Source organism: Callorhinchus milii, unplaced genomic scaffold, assembly GCF_018977255.1.
Source record: "Callorhinchus milii isolate IMCB2004 unplaced genomic scaffold, IMCB_Cmil_1.0 Scaffold1, whole genome shotgun sequence".
Taxonomy (NCBI): domain Eukaryota; kingdom Metazoa; phylum Chordata; class Chondrichthyes; order Chimaeriformes; family Callorhinchidae; genus Callorhinchus; species Callorhinchus milii.
The window spans coordinates 73,444,272-73,463,286 of NW_024704742.1; the positions used below are offsets into that span (position 1 = coordinate 73,444,272).

At 40.2% G+C, this 19,015-nt stretch overlaps 1 protein-coding gene and 1 non-coding gene across 3 annotated transcripts in view; both read left to right on the plus strand.

Moving 5' to 3' along the window:
• LOC103177635 (complexin-1) overlaps window positions 1-19,015 on the plus strand; it is a 142,695-nt gene that overhangs the window by 17,231 nt on the left and 106,449 nt on the right. The window lies entirely within an intron of this gene.
• Window positions 13,340-13,412, plus strand: trnal-cag. Its single transcript has one exon. It is a non-coding gene; the product is annotated as a tRNA-Leu (tRNA).

Consider the following 19,015-nt stretch of genomic DNA (forward strand, 5'->3'; position numbering starts at 1 on the left):
GATAGGTGGCTAATATGTTTGGAAACATACCCAAACATGAAAATAACACCTTAAGCAGAAGATGAGGGAAAATTGGAGGGAAAATATATTACATAGGACTGTGATTGCATCTTCTCTTGAGTTTTATTTAGCAAATGTGCCCAACAGTGTATTATCATAGTTATCTTTCAGCATATGTTCCACCATATTTTTGCCAATTAAGCAGCATAAATATTTTACTGCTTGAAAGATACTTGAAGTGATTGGTTGCAAGCAACTAAAAGAAAACTCTTAAGCCTTTGTATCATTAGAGTTTAATTGGAAATCTACCACAATCCAATCGAATCAATTCTCTGAAAAAATTGGGAAGCAGATAAGCCATTCATCAGTTACTAACTTACCTAGATCCTTGAAATTTGAATAATAGGCCCATTGATCACTGATAAAATCTCCAATGCAATCGGGGTCTGAGCATTAGCAGTAACAAATCCATCCATTCATTAATACTGTATCATCATTCGCTCTTGTATTACAGGATAAATGGTTTAGCTCTTACCTTTCCCACCGTCTTCACTTCGTCTCAACGAATGGCTTCTCCTCCACCCCCCGTACTGTCTCATGTGGTGTCCCTCAGGGCTCTGTCCTCGGTCCCCTCCTCTTCACCCTCTATATGCTCCCCCTCGGTGACATCATCCGCAAACATGGGGTTAACTTCCACATGTATGCGGATGACACCCAACTCTACCTTTCCTCCTCTACTCTCAACTCCACGACCACCGATGTCCTGACAGCCTGCCTGTCCGACATCGAGTCCTGGACGAGAGACAACTTTCTTCAGCTCAACGTGCGAAAAACCGAGGCCCTCCTGATTGGCTCACGTCAGCGCCTCCGCACCTCAGGCGCTGACACCATCAGCATCCAAGGCTGCACTCTCCACCTCTCAAAGCCAGTCAGGAACCTCGGCGTTTTGTTCGACCCTGAGCTGTCCTTTCTCCCTCACATCCGCACCACAACTGGCACCGCCTTCCATCACCTCCGGAATATCGCCAGATTACGGCACTACCTCACCCCTCACGCTGCTGAAACCCTGGTTCACGCCTTTGTCACCTCAAGGCTGGACTATGGGAACTCTCTCCTCGCCGGCCTTCCCGCCACCTCCCTCCACAAGCTGCAGGTCATTCAGAACTCTGCAGCTCGTGTACTGTCCCGCACCAGGCTTCGGGACCACATCACTCCTACCCTCGCTCGCCTCCACTGGCTCCCCATCCCCCAGAGGATTGATTTCAAGATCCTCATCCTCACCTACAAGGCCATTCACGGCCTTGCTCCCTCCTACCTCTCCAACCTACTATCCCCCTACCTACCTGCCCGTACCCTCCGTTCCTCTGGCTCCGGTCTGCTCCACGTCCCCCGCCCCAACCGCCCTACTATCGGTGGTCGGGCCTTCAGCCTCTCAGCCCCGAGGCTCTGGAACTCCATCCCCCAGTGCCTTCGCCTTGCTTCCTCCCTTTCCTCCTTCAAGGCCGGTCTCAAAACCTTTCTCTTTGACCGAGCCTTCAGCTCCCCTCTCGACTCTCTTCCTCCTCCTCGCTCCCTCCCTTCCCTCCCCTCACCCTGACCATTTCCCCCCTCCTCTCTCCCTCCCTTCCCTCCCCTCACCCTGACCATTTCCCCCCTGCTCGGGTCATGACCCAACTGTGCAGCGCCTTGGGACGTCCTCCTGACGTGAAAGGCGCTCTATAAATGGAATCTTGTTGTTGTTGTTGTTGTTGATAAATGGTGATATTAATGTATGCATACATGTACAAGTTTTGTTTGTCATGTTACAGTACAGAGAGCAAGTGATTCCAATATATTAATTGTGCTTTGAGCTTTTGAAGCCACGCAGGAGTGAGGCCTCTCTTAGATAATGAGTTGGACTGGCAGTTATAATAATTCTTACATTTGATATACTGTACTGCCTTATAATATCAAAAAGTCTCAAAGCATTTCCCAGGATTTAAATGTTGTATGCAGTTACTATAGATTTTTAGGCAAACAAGCAATCAATTTGCACACAAACAGCCAAGAGGGAATGAGGAATTGAATGGCAGGATTTATTGCCCAGGTACCCTACTCTTTTTGAATAGAGGTAAACATTGTTTAACATCCACCTGAACAAATAGATGAGATCCTGGTTAAACACTTCATCTGAGGATGTCATCTCCAATGATTCAGAGCTTCTCCCAATACTGGAATTTCAGCCTAGTCCATGAGCTCAAAGTCCCCAACATGGAGACCTGAACCCATAAGTTTCTTACCCAGAAAGCGTGCTACCAACTGGGCCAAGCTGTCAACATGTGTGCCCATGATGGAACTAACAATAGCCATGATCTCAGCATGTATGCTGAAGGTCGTATGAACAGTAAGGACACAAGTAGATGTCTGATGTTTGGGATTTCATATTTTCCCCACAATTATATAAAGGGATATTCTACAGGCTCCTATCATTGCACAGTGCCAACTGGGATGGAATGGATGGATTTAACAAATAGCAGCTAGATTTGAATTGGTTACTTAATATGATTGTTTCCAGACATTGTGTTACCTATTAGTTTAGTCTGGTTTGTTTATTGGCGGAGGGGAAAGAAAACATTACTGAGTTCCCTGATGACCTTATAGGTATTAGATACTATAGGTTGTATGATGTACTGTGGAAATATCCAAATCTAGCCTGTTGTTCTGTACTTTGGATTTGAAAGTGGATTTGGAATACATAATATCCTTGCATTTGTTATAGTGCATTGGCATATTGTCAAAATATCTCAAAAGAGCTCCACAGTATTTTAATGTAAAGTTTAGTGACTATGTATTTTGTAGACCAACACAACACAATGCAGATTTTCACATCAGGAGGACATCCCAAGTAGCTGGATACAATCTAATGTTTGCTGTACAGTGGGGTGGTGGGGAGTGAAGGGAGCAAAGATGGTCAAAAGAGCGCTCAAAGAGGAATATCTTAATAATAATAATTCTTGCATTTGATATAGGCTTTTTATGTCTTCTAGACGTCTCAAAGCGCTTCACAGAATATACTGTAAAGTGAATTGACTGTATATTTGTGGGCGAACGCAGCAGCCAATTGTGCACAGCAATGTCCCACAAACAGTCGTGGATTGAAAATGACCAATTTATTATTGTTTTGTTTTTTGGAGGGATTATTATTGGGCGTGTATATTAAGGAAACTTACCCAAAGTTTCGCCCTGCCTGGAATTGAACTCAGGTCTCTCGCTTGAGAGGTGAATGCTCTAACCACTTTGCTACAGTATTGCTACTATTCCACAATCTTGAGGAGGACCTTGAAGGAGGCGAGGGAATGGGCATGTTGAAGGGATCCTGGGATGGAGTTCCAGAAAGCAGCTCGACTCTGATGGTGGGTCAGATGGGGCGGGGGACATGAAGCAGGCTGAGTGGAGGGATGTATTGGGTTTGTAGATTTTAAAGAGGCCACAAAACGATGGAGGAATCCCCTTAGTGCAGGAAAGGAAATGAGCTGTAGAGTTCTGGATAGTTTGCAGTTTCTGAAGGAAAGAACAAGTAGTTCAGCAGCTATTTCGCACATAGCAATCTCCTACAATTTTATCTGGAGAATTTGGAAGATCAGAGGCTTGAAATTCCATCTAGTCCATGTCTGTCAAACCATTTTGTCTCGAAATTTAAAAATCCCTCAGAATTTTGGAAAATCCTTATATTTGAATTGTAATTTGGAAGCTGGTTGTTTTTAAAGATTGCAGGAAACAGCCATTATACAAGCTATATTATTAAGAATTTTCTTTAATTCTGAACAATCTTAAATTTATGTAGAAACTGGCTTTTATGGGCTAAAACCAGGTAGGAATTTCAAGCCTTTGAAATTTGGGGTCTTTGATACTTGGGTTCTTTTGTGGAGTTCTGTAGCTCAGTGGTTAGAGCATTTGCCTCGTAAGTGAGAGCACCTGGGATCGATTCTTGGGCAGGGCAAAATGTTGGGCAAGTTTCCTTACTCCACACTCCTCTGTTTACCTCGCAGTAAGTTGAAACCCGGGTGTTAGTCGATTGGTGGATCTTTTTCTTGGGGTAATAATCCGTTTATGTAAAAAAGTGGTCACTCAATCCATGACTGTTTGTGGGACACTGTTGTGTGCAATTGGCTGCAAAATACAGTCAATTTACTTTACAGTATATTCTGTGGAGCGCTTTGAGACGTCTCAAAGATATGAAAAGCACTATACTAAATGTAAGGATTATTATTATTAAATTCAAATTTAAAAATAATATGATGTTTACCGCCAATAAATTACATTAAACTCCTGATAACTCGTCACTCCAAAGCAAAAGGGCTTTGTGCTGAGTTATTCGGAATGGTGACTTAGACATATGTATGAATACATAAATAAATGCAGCCGGGATACTGACAACATGTTGACTTAAGTGGTTGTGTCGAGTTATCAGGAGTTTACTACAGTTGCATCAGTATGGCTTTGCACATAGTACAGTTGTACATTGAAGAGGATCAAGTACTCCCTAAGTTTCTGGCCAGAGAGCAAGTTTGGCAATGATTATCTAATATTGAAATCTAGTATTGGAGTCCAATAGGTCCAGAGAAGAATGTTGTGTTCCGAGATAAAATAATAATCCTACTCTCTTTCGTTCCCCTCAATCGATTTGTTCACCAAACAGCTATCTCATTGCCTCCTGAATTTCCTGAGACAATCTGTCTCAACAGCTGGATAGTCTACTCCACATGTACATCACTCTTTATGTAAAGGTATGTATTGAAAAGCAGCAGCAGCAGCAACAACAGCATGAACAGGAGTTGAAGAGGTATCAGAGGTGGATTTTGATTGAAAATTGATTAGCAATTGAACTGCAATGGCTTGAGTTTTAGTTTACAGATATCAACTGATGATTTATTTGGAATTCTTGCCTCTTTCAGTTCAGCATATGACTTATATTTTTAAGGTCTTTTTGGAGGTGGGGAAAAGCATGTAATCAAAGAAACTGTAAATATTGAACAAACAAGACATGTACATATTTATATATGCATTGCATAAATCGCATACAATACATATTTATACATAGAAAATAATGTATTACATGTAGGTAAAGTACATGCAGTAATAAAACTTGTAGAAAAATGTTGGGAGCACTCCGAATTTGGGCAAATTGTTGAATTCAGGTTTATCGTTGAAGTTGTTTTTTCTGCAGATCTTAAAAGGAACTTACAGAAACAGGCTTCAAAATTGGATTTAAAGATTTGCCAATTTCTGGACATTGAACTGCTACACAAATATACCTTGGTCAATCTAGACCAAGGTGGAATGTCTAGCTCTGTATTTGTATATAAAAACAATCTCTGAGTATTTAAATAAGCCTGAATGGTGTCAATCCTGTTTACTAACACAAGCTGGCATATAAAAGCAGAGGTGTTGGCAATCCATACCAAGTCAATCAACTTCCAAAGAAAAAATAATAATAATAATCCTTGCATTTGATATAGCCCTTTTCTCGTCTTCTAGACGTCTCAAAGCGCTTCACAGAATATGCTGTAAAGGTAATTGACTGTATATTTGTAGGCGAAACGTGGCAGCTAATTGCGCACAGCAATCTCCCACAAACAGTCTTGGATTGAAAATGATCAATTTATTATTGTTTTTGCTTTGGGGGGATTATTATTCGGTGTGTCGAGTAAGGAAACTTGCCCAAGGTTTCGCCCTCTGCCTGGAATTGAACCCAGGTGTCTTGCTTGCAAGGCCATTGCTCTATCCATTGAGCTACAAGACTCCAAGTTTCAGGCATGTTCCTTCACTGGAATATAATTTGGGTTTGAAACACTGCACCTTTTTTTTCTTTTTGAGATGCTTCGCCTTCAGGTTTCATTCCAGTACTTGTAGCTTTTCTTAGATAAATTGATCATTCACCTCAAGGCTCTTTTTGTGACCATGTTGTAGCTGCTGTATTTTGCCTACAAAAGCAGTTACTGCACTTGAGAGTAATTACTGTAAAGCATTATTAGATGTTTCAACATGATGAGGCACTATAAAAATGCATGTTCTTACGTTTCTTTTCAAATGAAAGCCTGTTTTGCATGATGGTTTTAATTCTGTATAGTCAAAAATGCTTTTGGCAGCTTCAAAAACATTCCGGTAAGTGCTTATTAAGAAGTCAATTGTTGGAATGTTGCAATCCACCTAGGATATTGAGTAGGCAAGACAATTGTTTCCAGAGAAACCAAAAACACTTAGGTTTATAAATGTAATTATTTTAGTATGGATTAGAACAAAGTATAGATCATTTTAGAAGCAAATACAATTTTGAGTACTGTATAAAAAATACTTTTCCATAGGATTGTTGTGGGAAAATACTGTACTACCATTTGTTTGATTGATACATGCTTATGATTTTTTTATTTTGGCTTGGTTGGTACGAAACCCAAATATGTATGTGCCTGTACTTGAACTGGGAGGCTTCAGCAAACTAACAGACTACCAGCCTCTTCCCTTCACGAGCTGCAGACTATTCAGAATTTCCCAAACCAATAATAATAAAAATGATAATCCTTGCAATTGATATAGCGCCTTATCACGTTTCAAAGAGCTTCACGGAATATACTATAAAGTGAATTGACTATATTTTGTGTGCGAAACATGGCAGTCAATTGCACACAGCAGTGTCCCCCAAACAGTTGTGAATTGAGTGACCAAATTTTTTTTTTAATGGATTATTACCCCCGGAAAAGCAATCCACCAATCGACTAACAACCGGGGTCCTATTTATTGCTGGGTAAACAGAGGCGTGTGGCGTAAGGAAACTTGCCTAACTTTTTGACCTGCTGGGGAATCGAACCCAGGTCCCCTCGCTTGCGAGGTGAGTACTGTAGCCAGTATACTACAGGACTGCAATTTACTGTCGATCTGAGCTATCTACCTTCATGGTAACCTATTGAACCGTTAAGGATTACCTTAAAATGTCAGATATTAAGACACAAGAAATGAAAACATAAACTGCAAGTTTTTCAAGTCAATCTAAAATTCTAGTTCAGACGAAATACGTAAAATGGTATTTATGCAATTTCCTACATATGAATCTAATCTGGTATGAGCAATCTTACATCATTTACCATTCAATTCCTCAGCACAATCATAAACAGTTTTATAATACATAGACTGCCTGGAACAATTTATCATATAAAGTTGATCTGTATCTGGCTAATGTTATTCGTTACACAACACTGGAAGTTCCATTACTGCCTTTATATTCTCCAGGACATCTATCTTGGTATTATTGATTAAAGTGCAGCAAATTTGCTGTGCAACAGAATTCAACCATTATTAAACCACTTAAAGGATCACAATAATTCATTGCTATGATATTTTATAGGGGTACTGATTTTGCACAAAAATGTCCCAAACTCTTTGATTTGGGACAAAACACATACCTCATTTTAATTATGGTATTGCACCGAAAGTGAATGAGAATATATTTGTTATGATTTACATCATCATTTGTAAGTAACGGAAGAAAGGCTTGGCACACAGTTTTTTTTATTTCAAGCATTTCTTGAAGCAAATAATCTCCAACTGCATTACTGCATGCAGGAATCTGAGAACATTCCATGTTGTCCAGCTAGGACCACTCAATACTTTAAGCTTTTGGCTTTCAAGGATCAGGACATGTTAACACCTCCAAGTTTAACTTGGAGTGTTGCAGGCCTCTTTGGTTCTGTCAATGTATGTCTGCTTGGAGAGCCACACTTTGCCTCACTTCCACTGGCTGAGGATATCTCTATAGATATTTTCATAGAATGGGATCAAATAGTTCAAAAAGGCCTTCTTCATCTGAACCTATCGTGTGATGATATGATTGTATGGTATTTTTGAAGCTTATAGGAGTTTTGAATCAGAGCGTTGTTTTAGCAGTGTTAGGGAAGAAAAAACTTAACTAGCATGTCAAACTAATAGATAGAACAATTTCCATACCTTAGCGTATTTTATATAATTATACCTGAAGGGAAAATAAACTTGCTTTCATTTTGTTGTGAACCAGGCAATTGCTCTCCTTAAGTCTAACAGTAAACTGCACTACTTTATAATTTAAGGTGATCTCTTTAGCACACTGCATGTGAAGATGTCATTGGTGTACAGTAATTCTGTTTGACTGCTTCAATTAATTGTGGATTACTTTTGTTCAGTGTACTTCAGATATAATCAAATGTTCTGAGAAAATCCTGTTTGACAGCAAATATGCTAGCAGAGCTTTCTTCAGTGATGATGGTGGCCCCAAGGTATGATCTGGAAATTGTAGACTTCAAGGGTAACAACAACAAAATTACATTTGTAAAGCGCCTTTCACATTGGGAGGATGTCCCAAGGCGCTGAACAGTCAGGGATCAGGACATGAGCTGGGGGCAGGGTTGGGATGAGGGAGGGCAAAGTGGGTAGAAGGGTGGCTGAAGGTACGGTCAAAAAGGAGGATCTTGAGCCGTGCCTTGAAGGAGGCAAGAGAAGGAGCAAGATGAAGGGATTATGGGATGGAGTTCCAAAGGGTGGGGACAGAGAGGCTGAAAGCCAGGCCACCGATGGTAGGTCGGGTCGGGCGGGAGATATGGAGCAGGCCAGAGCCTGCTGAATGGAGAGAGTGGACAGGTTGATAGGGATTTAGCAGGTCAGCGATGTAGGGCAGGGCGGGGCCATGGAAGGCCTTGAAAGTGAGGATGAGGATTTTAAATTCTATCCTCTGAGGGATGGGGAGCCAGTGGAGTCGGGCGAGGGTGGGGGTGATGGGGTCATGGAGCCTGGTGTTGGAGAAGACACGAGCTGCAGAGTTCTGGATGATCTACAGCTTGTGGAGGGAAGCGATGGGGAGGCCAACAAAGAGGGAGTTTCCATAGTCGAGCCTTGAGGTAACGAATGCGTATATGAGGGTGGCCTGAGATGTGAGACAGAATGTGGGGGAGAAAGATCAGTTGAGGGTCGAACAAGATGCCCTGGTACCTGGCTGGCTTGGTGAGATGGAGTGTGCATCCATGGATGCTGATGCTGCCAGTGCCTGAGATGCTGAGGCGCTGGTGTGAGCCAATCAGGAGGGCCTCAGTCTTGCTGATATTCAGCTGTAGAAAGTTGGCTCTCATCCGGGACTTGATGTCTGTCAGACAATCGGTCAGTTGTCCTGGAATTGAGGGTGGAGGCAGTGAGAAAGATTTGGGTGTCATCCACATACATGTGGAAGTTGACCCCATGTCTGCGGATGATGTTATCAAGGGGGAGCATGTAGAGGTTAAAGAAGAGGGGACTGAGGACAGAGCCCTGAGGAACACCGCACAAGACTGTGCGGGAGCTGGAAGAGAAACCATTACTTTTTGTACATTCTCAAGACAACAGGTTTAGACCAATTACCAATACCTATAAATTAAAGTGCTACAGCCAAGTGAAACTGTTGGAAATCTTTTTGTCTTGAGTTTAAAATAGTCTATTAAAGATTGATCTTTGTAACATATTAGTATTCTTTGCATCTTTTTCTCTCTGCTTCAACTCAGAGTTTAGTCTAAATTGTAACTGATTTTCTTGTGAAGTAAGTTAGATTTTCAGACTGAAAATGCAAAAGCTGATAATGGAAATGTATGTGTGTTTCTTAAGTCTACAAACTACTTAATTAAAATCTTGGTTTGTGAATCTTGCAACGTTCCAAAAACCAATAGAGACATAACAAAGCACTTTGATCCTGAGTACTTTATTATGCAAAACTTTAAATCAGGATAGAGGTGACATAGGAGGATGCCTATTTTGTATTTGGTTATCATTTCAATTTGCTGGATCTAGCAATTTGAAGGATTGAACTCAGAAGGTTACATATTCAGAACCGTGAAGACAGATGAACAAAGTGGAATGAGTACAGCTGAGGGTCAGATTACAAAAACAGCTAGAAGCAATCATGAGAAAAAAAATCTCATGGTTTCATGTGGAGAAAAGACAGCAGGCAATGAATTGAAGAAATGCATGACTTCAAGTAAAACAAACACAAAGGAAAAGCAACATTTGCTTATAAATAGAAAAAAATTAAAAATGTCCAGAAAATAATTAATGTACTGAAGCTCAAAACAAGAGACAAGTATGACAAAGGAAATGGTGGAACGAGCAGAAACTCTGATAGTGATGATGAAGAGGGACAGCTGGCTTGTTTCTGTTTTGTCAGAAATTTTATGGCTGCACTATCATTCCAAAAAGATGGAAAGAGTCAAAATGATTTAGCCTGTTTTCCTATGTTCCTATAGATAGATGCTTGGGTAGAGAGGCATTAAAGGAATATGGTGAAAAGGCAAGGTATTGGGATTAAAATATCTGGCAAAATCTGACAAAGCTGGTGGAACAGTCTCTATGGGCTAAATGGCCTCCTCCTGTTTCCGTTTTGCAGAGTACAAAAGCAAAACAATTATGCTAAGTTTGTACAAATCATTAGTTAGACCGCAACTGGAGTACTGTGTTCAGCTTTGGGCACCTCAATTAAGTTCTTAGGGAGAGTGCAGAGGAGATATACAAGAATGATACCAGGATTGAGGAGCTACAGTTACGAGGAAGACTGGAGAAGTTGGCTCTGTTTTCATTGGAGCAGAGAAGCTTGGGAAGGGACCTGATAGAAATCTACAGAATTCTGAAGGAGATTGACTGGGTAAATAGAAAACAGCTATTTCCTCTGGTATGGCAGTCAATGACTAAGGACCACAGTTATAAAATAGTCACAAGAGGAATGAAAGTAGAGCTTAGAGGAAATGTTTTCACTCAAAGAGTTGTTGGTATGTGGAAATCCCTGTGATATAAAGTGATAGAGACAGAGGGTTTCAAGAAGGAAGTGGACAGATATATGAAAGAAAGAGGCTTGAAAGGGTAATGATAATAAGGCAGGGCAGTGGGATTGAATGAACACATAGCTGTGAGAGCCAATGCAAACTTGATGGGCTGAATGGCTTCCTTCTTTGCTGTAAATTTCCATAATTCTATGATTCAATTCTTGGGCAAAAATGTCTGAGTCAAGGGACTCCATCTTTATTTACAAGGGCAGTTCGTTTTAATATTGGATTGGTAAAGATGTAATGACAATTTTAGAGTTTTTTTTTACAAAAATGATGCAGAAAAAGCTGACAAGTTCCTTTCTTAACCAAAAACATTTGCTGGAAATTAAAATTTCAACAGAATCAACGTGAGTTTTGTTGGCAGGCTAAAATCAATGTACCTGTTTTGACAGGAGCATCTATTTATAGTCACACAAGGGATACAAAACAACAGCATCAGTTTAGTTTTCATCTACAGCCTGGAGACAGGACTAAGCAGTATGCTACGGTATCTGGGTTGACAGTGTCAATTCAGAGTTATTCAACACAAAGAGTTTTTGGTTCTTTGCTACCAGGATAAAGGGAAGGTCTACGATAATTTGTTTTAAAAACGGGGCCCATTTTTTGCATGAACAAGTGTTCAGCAAACCTTTTTCATTTGATCGTGGAACAAGCGTATCAGGCACGGAATATAGCATGAAGTTACATTCATTGTGTTGGAGCGTAACATTGCCCACCTTTGTGTGAGATTCTAACACAAGGCATGCTATCTACTGAAGAGGAAAAGATTGGCTGAACACTTTCTTATGAAGATGTATTTGTTTTGACCTCAATACCCAAGTCTGAACTACAGCATCTTGTTAGAAAATCGCCTAACATTTAACGCTTTTTCTATTTGGAAAAAGCAGCCGTTTTCTCTTTTGAAGAAATTGTTATAACAACATTTAATAGTCCATACCTTGATATTGTTGTATATAGTATATAAATCCTAGAGCCTTTTAGAGGATTTCATAAAAATATTTTTTTTACCAATATTTAAAGGAAGACTATGTGATAGTATGCATAAAATTACATTTATAAAAATCCTTGTATTTGATATAACACTTTTTACATCGGGAGGATGTCTCAAAGCAATTTCAATGTAGTGACTGTGTATTTTGCAGGCAAACTCGGCAAACAAAATATCCCACAAAACAGCAGTGAGAAGACCAAAATTGCATTTTACTCAGCATCAGGCAGTAGGAGAAGACGTACCAGGAAACTGAATTAATTGAAATCTAGCATAGTATTTTTTGTTCCACATATGAAATAAAATTCACCAGACACTGAATTATTCCAGGAATTGGAGCATTCCAGATGAGCTCCCAGGCTTCTCAAAAGGTCCCGACCCCCCTAAATTCAGCAAAGTCATATGGGATGCAGCCATCTCCTTATTATAAGAAACAAAAATGTGATGGGCTAATCCATGAGGGGGCAGGTCCCATACTGTGGAGGACATTCATGGTAACATGAAAAAAAATGTTTCATTAAGGTTGTTTCTATGTCCAGTGGAAACGCTTTATATCCTCTTTACAAACATCGCATCCAAACTGATTTTCTGATTCTTGGTAGTTCCATAAATAGACTAAAATGTTCACCTTCAATACTTATGTTAGATACTTATCCATTGAAAGCTATTCAGCCTCACAGTTAAAATAAAACATTTAATAAATTTCTATCTTGCTGGATTTTGTAAGCTTTGACCTCATGTACTGTGATACCGAAACCAGTATTTATATATTCACTAAAGAATCAGTTATAGCTTTATTACTGTAATAATTACCCCAAATAACTAATATTAACTTTGATATAAAACTGTGATTAGAAATAAAAATATACAGGATGAATGAAAGTCCTTACGCGTAGGTCTATATGAGATGTTCAAACTGCTGCCATGTAGACAGATGTTTACACATATCAACTTGGTGACAAAAACTTTCATGAACCCAATGAAAAACATCTCCTGTAATAACTGCACAAATATTATCTTAAAAAAGAACATAATCAATAATTAAAACCTCAATGAGTAAAGACTTCTGATTTACCCTATTCAAACTCTTGATCCCTGTTGTCCTTTCTTCCTCACTATTCTTTCTTACTTCCTCTTCTTTCCGTATCTGTTTTTTAAAATTTAATGATGTACTTTATTTTCCTAAAATGTCAAACTTGAGGACTTACCTACTTATTTCTTCCCAGCTCCCAATGTCTCGTTTGGAGGTAAAATTAACTTTGAAATTGCTTCTGGCTGGTCAAAAAATGGCTTTAAAACTGCAGTACAACACAATTATATTTATTTAGTGCCTTTCATGTTGGGAAGATGTCCCAAAGTGCTTAGCTCTGTTGGTTGAGCATCCAAGCTGGGAGTAGAAGACTCTCTTGGTTTTCAGACATAGAATCTGGAAGGCAGTGATTGATATTGAGGTATAATCAATATAAAACGGCTGTTTCTGAAGTATGTACATGGAGGTTCTTTATGGAGTCCTGTAGCTTAGTGGTTGGAGCACTCACCTCAGAAGCGAGAGGACCTGGGTTCGAATCCCGGCAGGGCGAAACGTTGGGCAAGTTTCCTTACTCCACAGGCCTCTGTTTACCTAGCATTAAGTAGGAACCTGGCTGTTAGTCGATTGGTGAATTTTTTTCAGAGGTAACAATCCCTTCAAAAAACAAAAACAAAAATAATAATGTGATCACTCAATCCCCATGTTTGTGGGACACAGCTGTGAGCAATTGGCTGTGGGTTTCGCCCACAAAATATATACAGTCAATTCACTTTACAGTGTATTCTGTGAAGACATGACAAGATGCTATATCAAATGCAAGAATTATTATTATCAAAGGCAGTTAACAACAGGAGCAGTTTGCCAGGTTGAGGGAAGGATACTGGATTCTTTTATGTAACAGCTTGATGCGATAATGGGGTGATAATAGGGATGAGGTCAGATGGGTGGACAGCCCCTTCTCTATCTGAACCTTCTTGTGATCTTCTGACCTTATGAAAAGCTGAGAGTTTAATGAGTTCTGGGAAGCGAATCATTGTGGTTTGCACTTGCCATGGTTATTCTGCAGCAGTGTACAGTGTGGGCAATTCTCACTTTTCAGCTTCCATTTATATTACGCGTTAGGTGGTAATCCATTTCCAAGATTGCTGCAATTCGCTCCTGAACATCCTGTATAAATACATCATTGAATCACTTTCTGCTTCCACAGGCAAAATAGATTTCAGCTATATTACTACATTGGTGTGTGAATACTGCAACCTGCATTCTATTGTTAAGGATCAGTAAAACATTCAATTATTAAATATCAGCATTGAAAATTAAAAAATATATATATTGAGAGTGAAGAACAGCCATACTTTTGTCCTAGTTCCATTTCTGAATAGAGTTCAATTGAACTGTGCTCGGCTAAGGGACTGTTCTATTATAAGACTTCAATTGTGTGTGAGAGGAAGCTTGTGGCCGTGTAATTACAACAATAGTCTGAATCACCTTCCTTGGAAAGGGAATATTTTTACAATTTGCGGAGTATTACCAGCAATGGTTCACCAGCTCCTCCCTAGTGTTTAATTGGCATATTCTGCTGCCTTGTCACTCATTATATATTTGAGTCAGGGTATTAAATAACAACAACAGCTTGCATTTATAAAGCGCTGCTCATGCAGGGTAGCGTCCCAAAGCGCTTGACAGTAGTGGAGCACAATGCTATAGGCACATTCAAAAAGAAAGGTCTTCATGCGCGATCTGAAGACGGGGAAGGAAGGGTCAAGGCAAAGAGATAGAGGAGGAGTGTTTCATAGTTTCGGGGCATAGTGGCTGCAAATGCGGCCACTGATGGTGGAACGGATGGCATGAGGGACATGCAGGAGGCCAGAGCCAGTTGAGCGAAGACAGCGATTAGTGGGTTGAGGAGTAAGCAGGTCAGAGATGTAGGGAGGTGCCAGGGCATGAAGGGATTTGAAAACAAGTGTGAGGATTTTGAAATTTATCCATTCTGTGATAGGGAGCCAGTGGAGCCTGGCTAGAATCGATGTGATGGGGGTGCGGAATTTTGTATGGGTGAGTATGTGGACGACGGAAGTTGGGATCAGCAGAATCTTGTGGATGGTGGAGCTGGGGAGATCGGTGAAGAGGGCATTTAAAAAGTAGAGTTGGGAGGTCACTAACTCATGGACCAGTGTTTCAGCTGCGTCTGGGATAAGGTATGGTTGGAGGCGAGTAATATGGTGGAGGTGGAGAAAGGCGGTCCTGGTCAGGGACCAGATGTGGGGAAGGAAGAACAGCTGTGGGTTAAACTTCACCCTTAGGTTGTGCACTGGTTCGGTGATTTTGAGGGAAAGGCTGGGGAAGTTGAGCTCAGCATTGCACTGGACTTTCAGCCTGGATTATGATCTTGAAATCCTGACAATAGCTCCTTGGGACATCCTCCCGACTTGAAAGTCGCTATACAAATGTAATTATTTTGCTGTTGTTTGTTGCTGTTAAACCCACAAACGTCTGACTCGGAGGTGAGTGTATCACCAACTGAGCCAGGCTAAAAATGTTTTCTAGCCTTCCCATTTTTGCTGTGCCTGATATTATGAGTTTATGATACTGTTGAAGCAACTAGTGAAAATCATCTTTCACAATTTATCCTCTCAGAGCCTTTTAGAATTTTAAAGATTTAATTCCTTTCTACTCCTAAACTGGGGATGCAGTGAACAACTATTAGAGATTTCCATTACAAATTACAAGACTAAGCATGGTAGTGGATTTCTGCACAGGTCAGACACAGGTCAGACATCAAACAAAATAGCTTACCCTACTGAAATTGGTAATTTCCTCTACACTACTCATAGGATCTGATCAGTCTTTCTATGCCACAACAGCCAGAACTACATGCAGTACTGACCAGAGCATGATATAGCTTAATCATGAGTTTGGCAATATTTAATACAGCATCCTGTTTGCTTTGCTCATTGCTGCTTCACAAAGTTCTCCCATAGGGAGCAATAAGTCAACTCACACACCTCTGTTTCTTTCAACTTCCCTCCTGCCAATTACTATCTATGGAGTACATATGTTTATTTCCTATATGCAATTTCTTCTCTGAGGAGTGGGAGACAGGTTCAAAGGTTTGGAGGAGGGATGGGAGCGGCCAGTGTGGGTGGGGAAGATGGGAAGCACCAATATGTTCTCACCTACTATTTTATTTAGAGATGTAAAAAAAATATTTAGTTATGCAATTTGACTAGCTCCACATAGTATTTTGTCAAACACCTTTTGGGTGTTTCCTACTGTGAAAGTGGGATGCCAATTCCTCAAAAATGTCAACGAGATTCGTCTTCCCAGTGTTCCTGTACAAAAACAATGCTGGAGGGCTAGTCCGTGTGTGATGGAAGCAGTGAGTGACAAAGGAGAGTGAGAGGCAGTGAATGACAAGAGGAGAGTGAGAGGCAGTGAGTGACAGAGGAGACTCATTAGTCACTAGCAATGACTGAAGGAAAGAGTGTTGAATTTGTCTTCCACCAAATATAATTTCTGTATCACAAATTGGGGAATCTGGGGAGTGACAATGCAAAGGTAAAAAGGTTGAAGTAAGAGGAGAGAATCAAAGAAAAACCTGGCAGAAAAAGAAAAGAGCAGAGAGAAATAAAGGGATAAAGCATTGGCAGGAGACAGTAGGAGAGAAGGAAGAAAAACAAAAGGAGGAAACAAGGACACAATGAAATCAAAACAGCAATGTGGAAATGGGATTGGGATGACAACAACAATAACAACAATTTGCATTTATATAGCACCCCTCACGCAGGGTAGCATTCCAGAGCGCTTGACAGTGGCGAAGTAGGATGGAGCACAGAGCTTGACACAATCAATTGGAAGTTAAACAGTAAGTTAGTAACATTGGTGTATAACCTTAGAATTTAAAAAAAAAGCCGTGATCACAAACATAAGAACAGATACAGAAAAGTGTGGAAATAATTCATTATTTCTATACTATTTTTGGAGTTGTGAATGCATAAGAACATAAACAAGAGGAACAATTCAAAATGTAAGAAAATACAGGAGGGAGGGAAGGAGGTGTGATCAACAGAGAAGTTACTGCTCTGCAGGATTTTTAAAAAAATACTGTACTTATATTTTGACAGTGTAAGATCTTATCAGGTTTGGACCTCCCATCAGTTGCCCGTGTGCTGCCCAAGTGGATTAATCTGTCTCTTCAATCAGTAGCTTTTTGACACAGCACTCAATCTGATCTCCTTTCGGGGGGGTTACTTTAGATTGCTGTTCTCTCCAGTAACCTTGATTCTTTCATTAAGAGTTGATGTTTCCATTTGTATCTCGGACAGTGGAGTGGGAATCTTCTCCTGCTCTAATCATTGGAATGATCCAAGTCATTCTTCGCTGAGCACTTTACCCCGCTGGGTATCCATCTAATGATCAATGCAGTCTCCGGTCAATCATCATGAACCAGCTAGATAGCATTACTTCTTGTATAACATGCCACAATATGTGCTTTCTATATATCCTTGATCATGACTCTACAGTATTCCATCCAGCCTGAGGATTGGGAACAATACTCCCTAGCCACAATATCATTGGTGTATAAATGTATGGTGCTGCAGAAGGTACATGAAACACCCTCAGGCTGTCTCTAATGAGCATAAAGTAAAAACCCAGCGAAAAGGGGAGACTGCCACACAATGCAAGACATGCTGCAAGACAATGTCCTTTCTATCATTATTATAGCATTCAGAACACAAAATTTCCTTCAAATAAATTGTATGCTTTTATTGTTTGTTTCAGTGAAAACATAGGAGTGGTTTCTTGTAGATGCTCTGCACAAATCATAGTGCCAGAAAAGAGTAATGCAGTTAATTTATTGTGAAACTTTTTTTGTAAGATTTAATTGTGAAGGTCATGATACGCTTTGATCCATATACCCAAAAGACTAAATTAACATAACATTTTTGGATCATTACAAATCAAGCTTGAAGTCAATGTATACTCTGTGGTTTATTCATGAATATACATTAATTCCAGCTGACAGGAACTGGAATTATACCACTAACAATTATAAAACCAGGAGCATGTGTCATTCACATTGATTTCCTCTTCCTGCAGAATATTGCAGCCTTTAATGAACAAGGAACGTTGAAGGTTGATTTATATTTATAAAGCACATTGCAAGAATTGGCAATGGATATGATATAAGGTTGGACACATAGAAATAACAAACTATCATAGATTTATGCCAAAAATCAAGAAATATTCAATCAAGAAATATATATTTTGTTGGCCAACCAAAGAGATTGACCACCACTGATTTAAAGTAATGATGTCAACCATGCTTAGCTTCTAATAGTGTAGATTACATTTAAGCCATAAAAATGCATTGCTCCTTTAAGTTCCTTCTTGCACCCAGGTATATTTATTTATACTAAAATATATACTGCTTTTTCATACGTTATAGCACAATACATCGAGTTTTTGTGCATTGACTATTTTCAAAGATTTGTGGACCTTAGAGTAGTTGAGCTTCAGCACAGCGCAGTAATTCTGGAGTCCTGTAGCTCAGTGGTTAGAGCACCCGCTTTGCAAGCGAGAGACCTGAGTTCAATTCCAGGCACAGGGCGAAACCTTGGGCAAGTTTCCTTATTCTACACAGAGCCTAATAATAATCCCTCCAAAACCAAAAACAATAATAAAATTAGTCATTTTCAATCTACGACTGTTTGTGGGACATCGCTGTGCGCAATTGGCTGCCGCGTTCGCCCACACATATACAGTCAATTCACTTTCCAGAGTGTTCTGTGAAGCGCTTTGGGATGTCCTCCCGACGTGAAAAGCGCTATATCAAATGCAAGGATTATTATAATGCTGAGCTCCTCCAGTACTGTCTATTTATACATTTTACTAGTCAGTAGAATTTCACAGCAGATGAGCCATCACTGATGGCTCCTACAGGACGGTGCACAATTCTGCAGCTGATCTTTATGTTAATTAGAGAAATGATAGGATTGGCAAATGTTGCATGAGAGTACCGTTCACGTAATTTCCCGCAATCATAAGATATTTTCAGTGCTAGCTGTAAATACTGCAGAGGCCGGGTGGGGGTGGGGGTGTGGGCTGGGGGGAGGGGGGAAATTGCACACAAACCAAGCACAACGTTGCTCT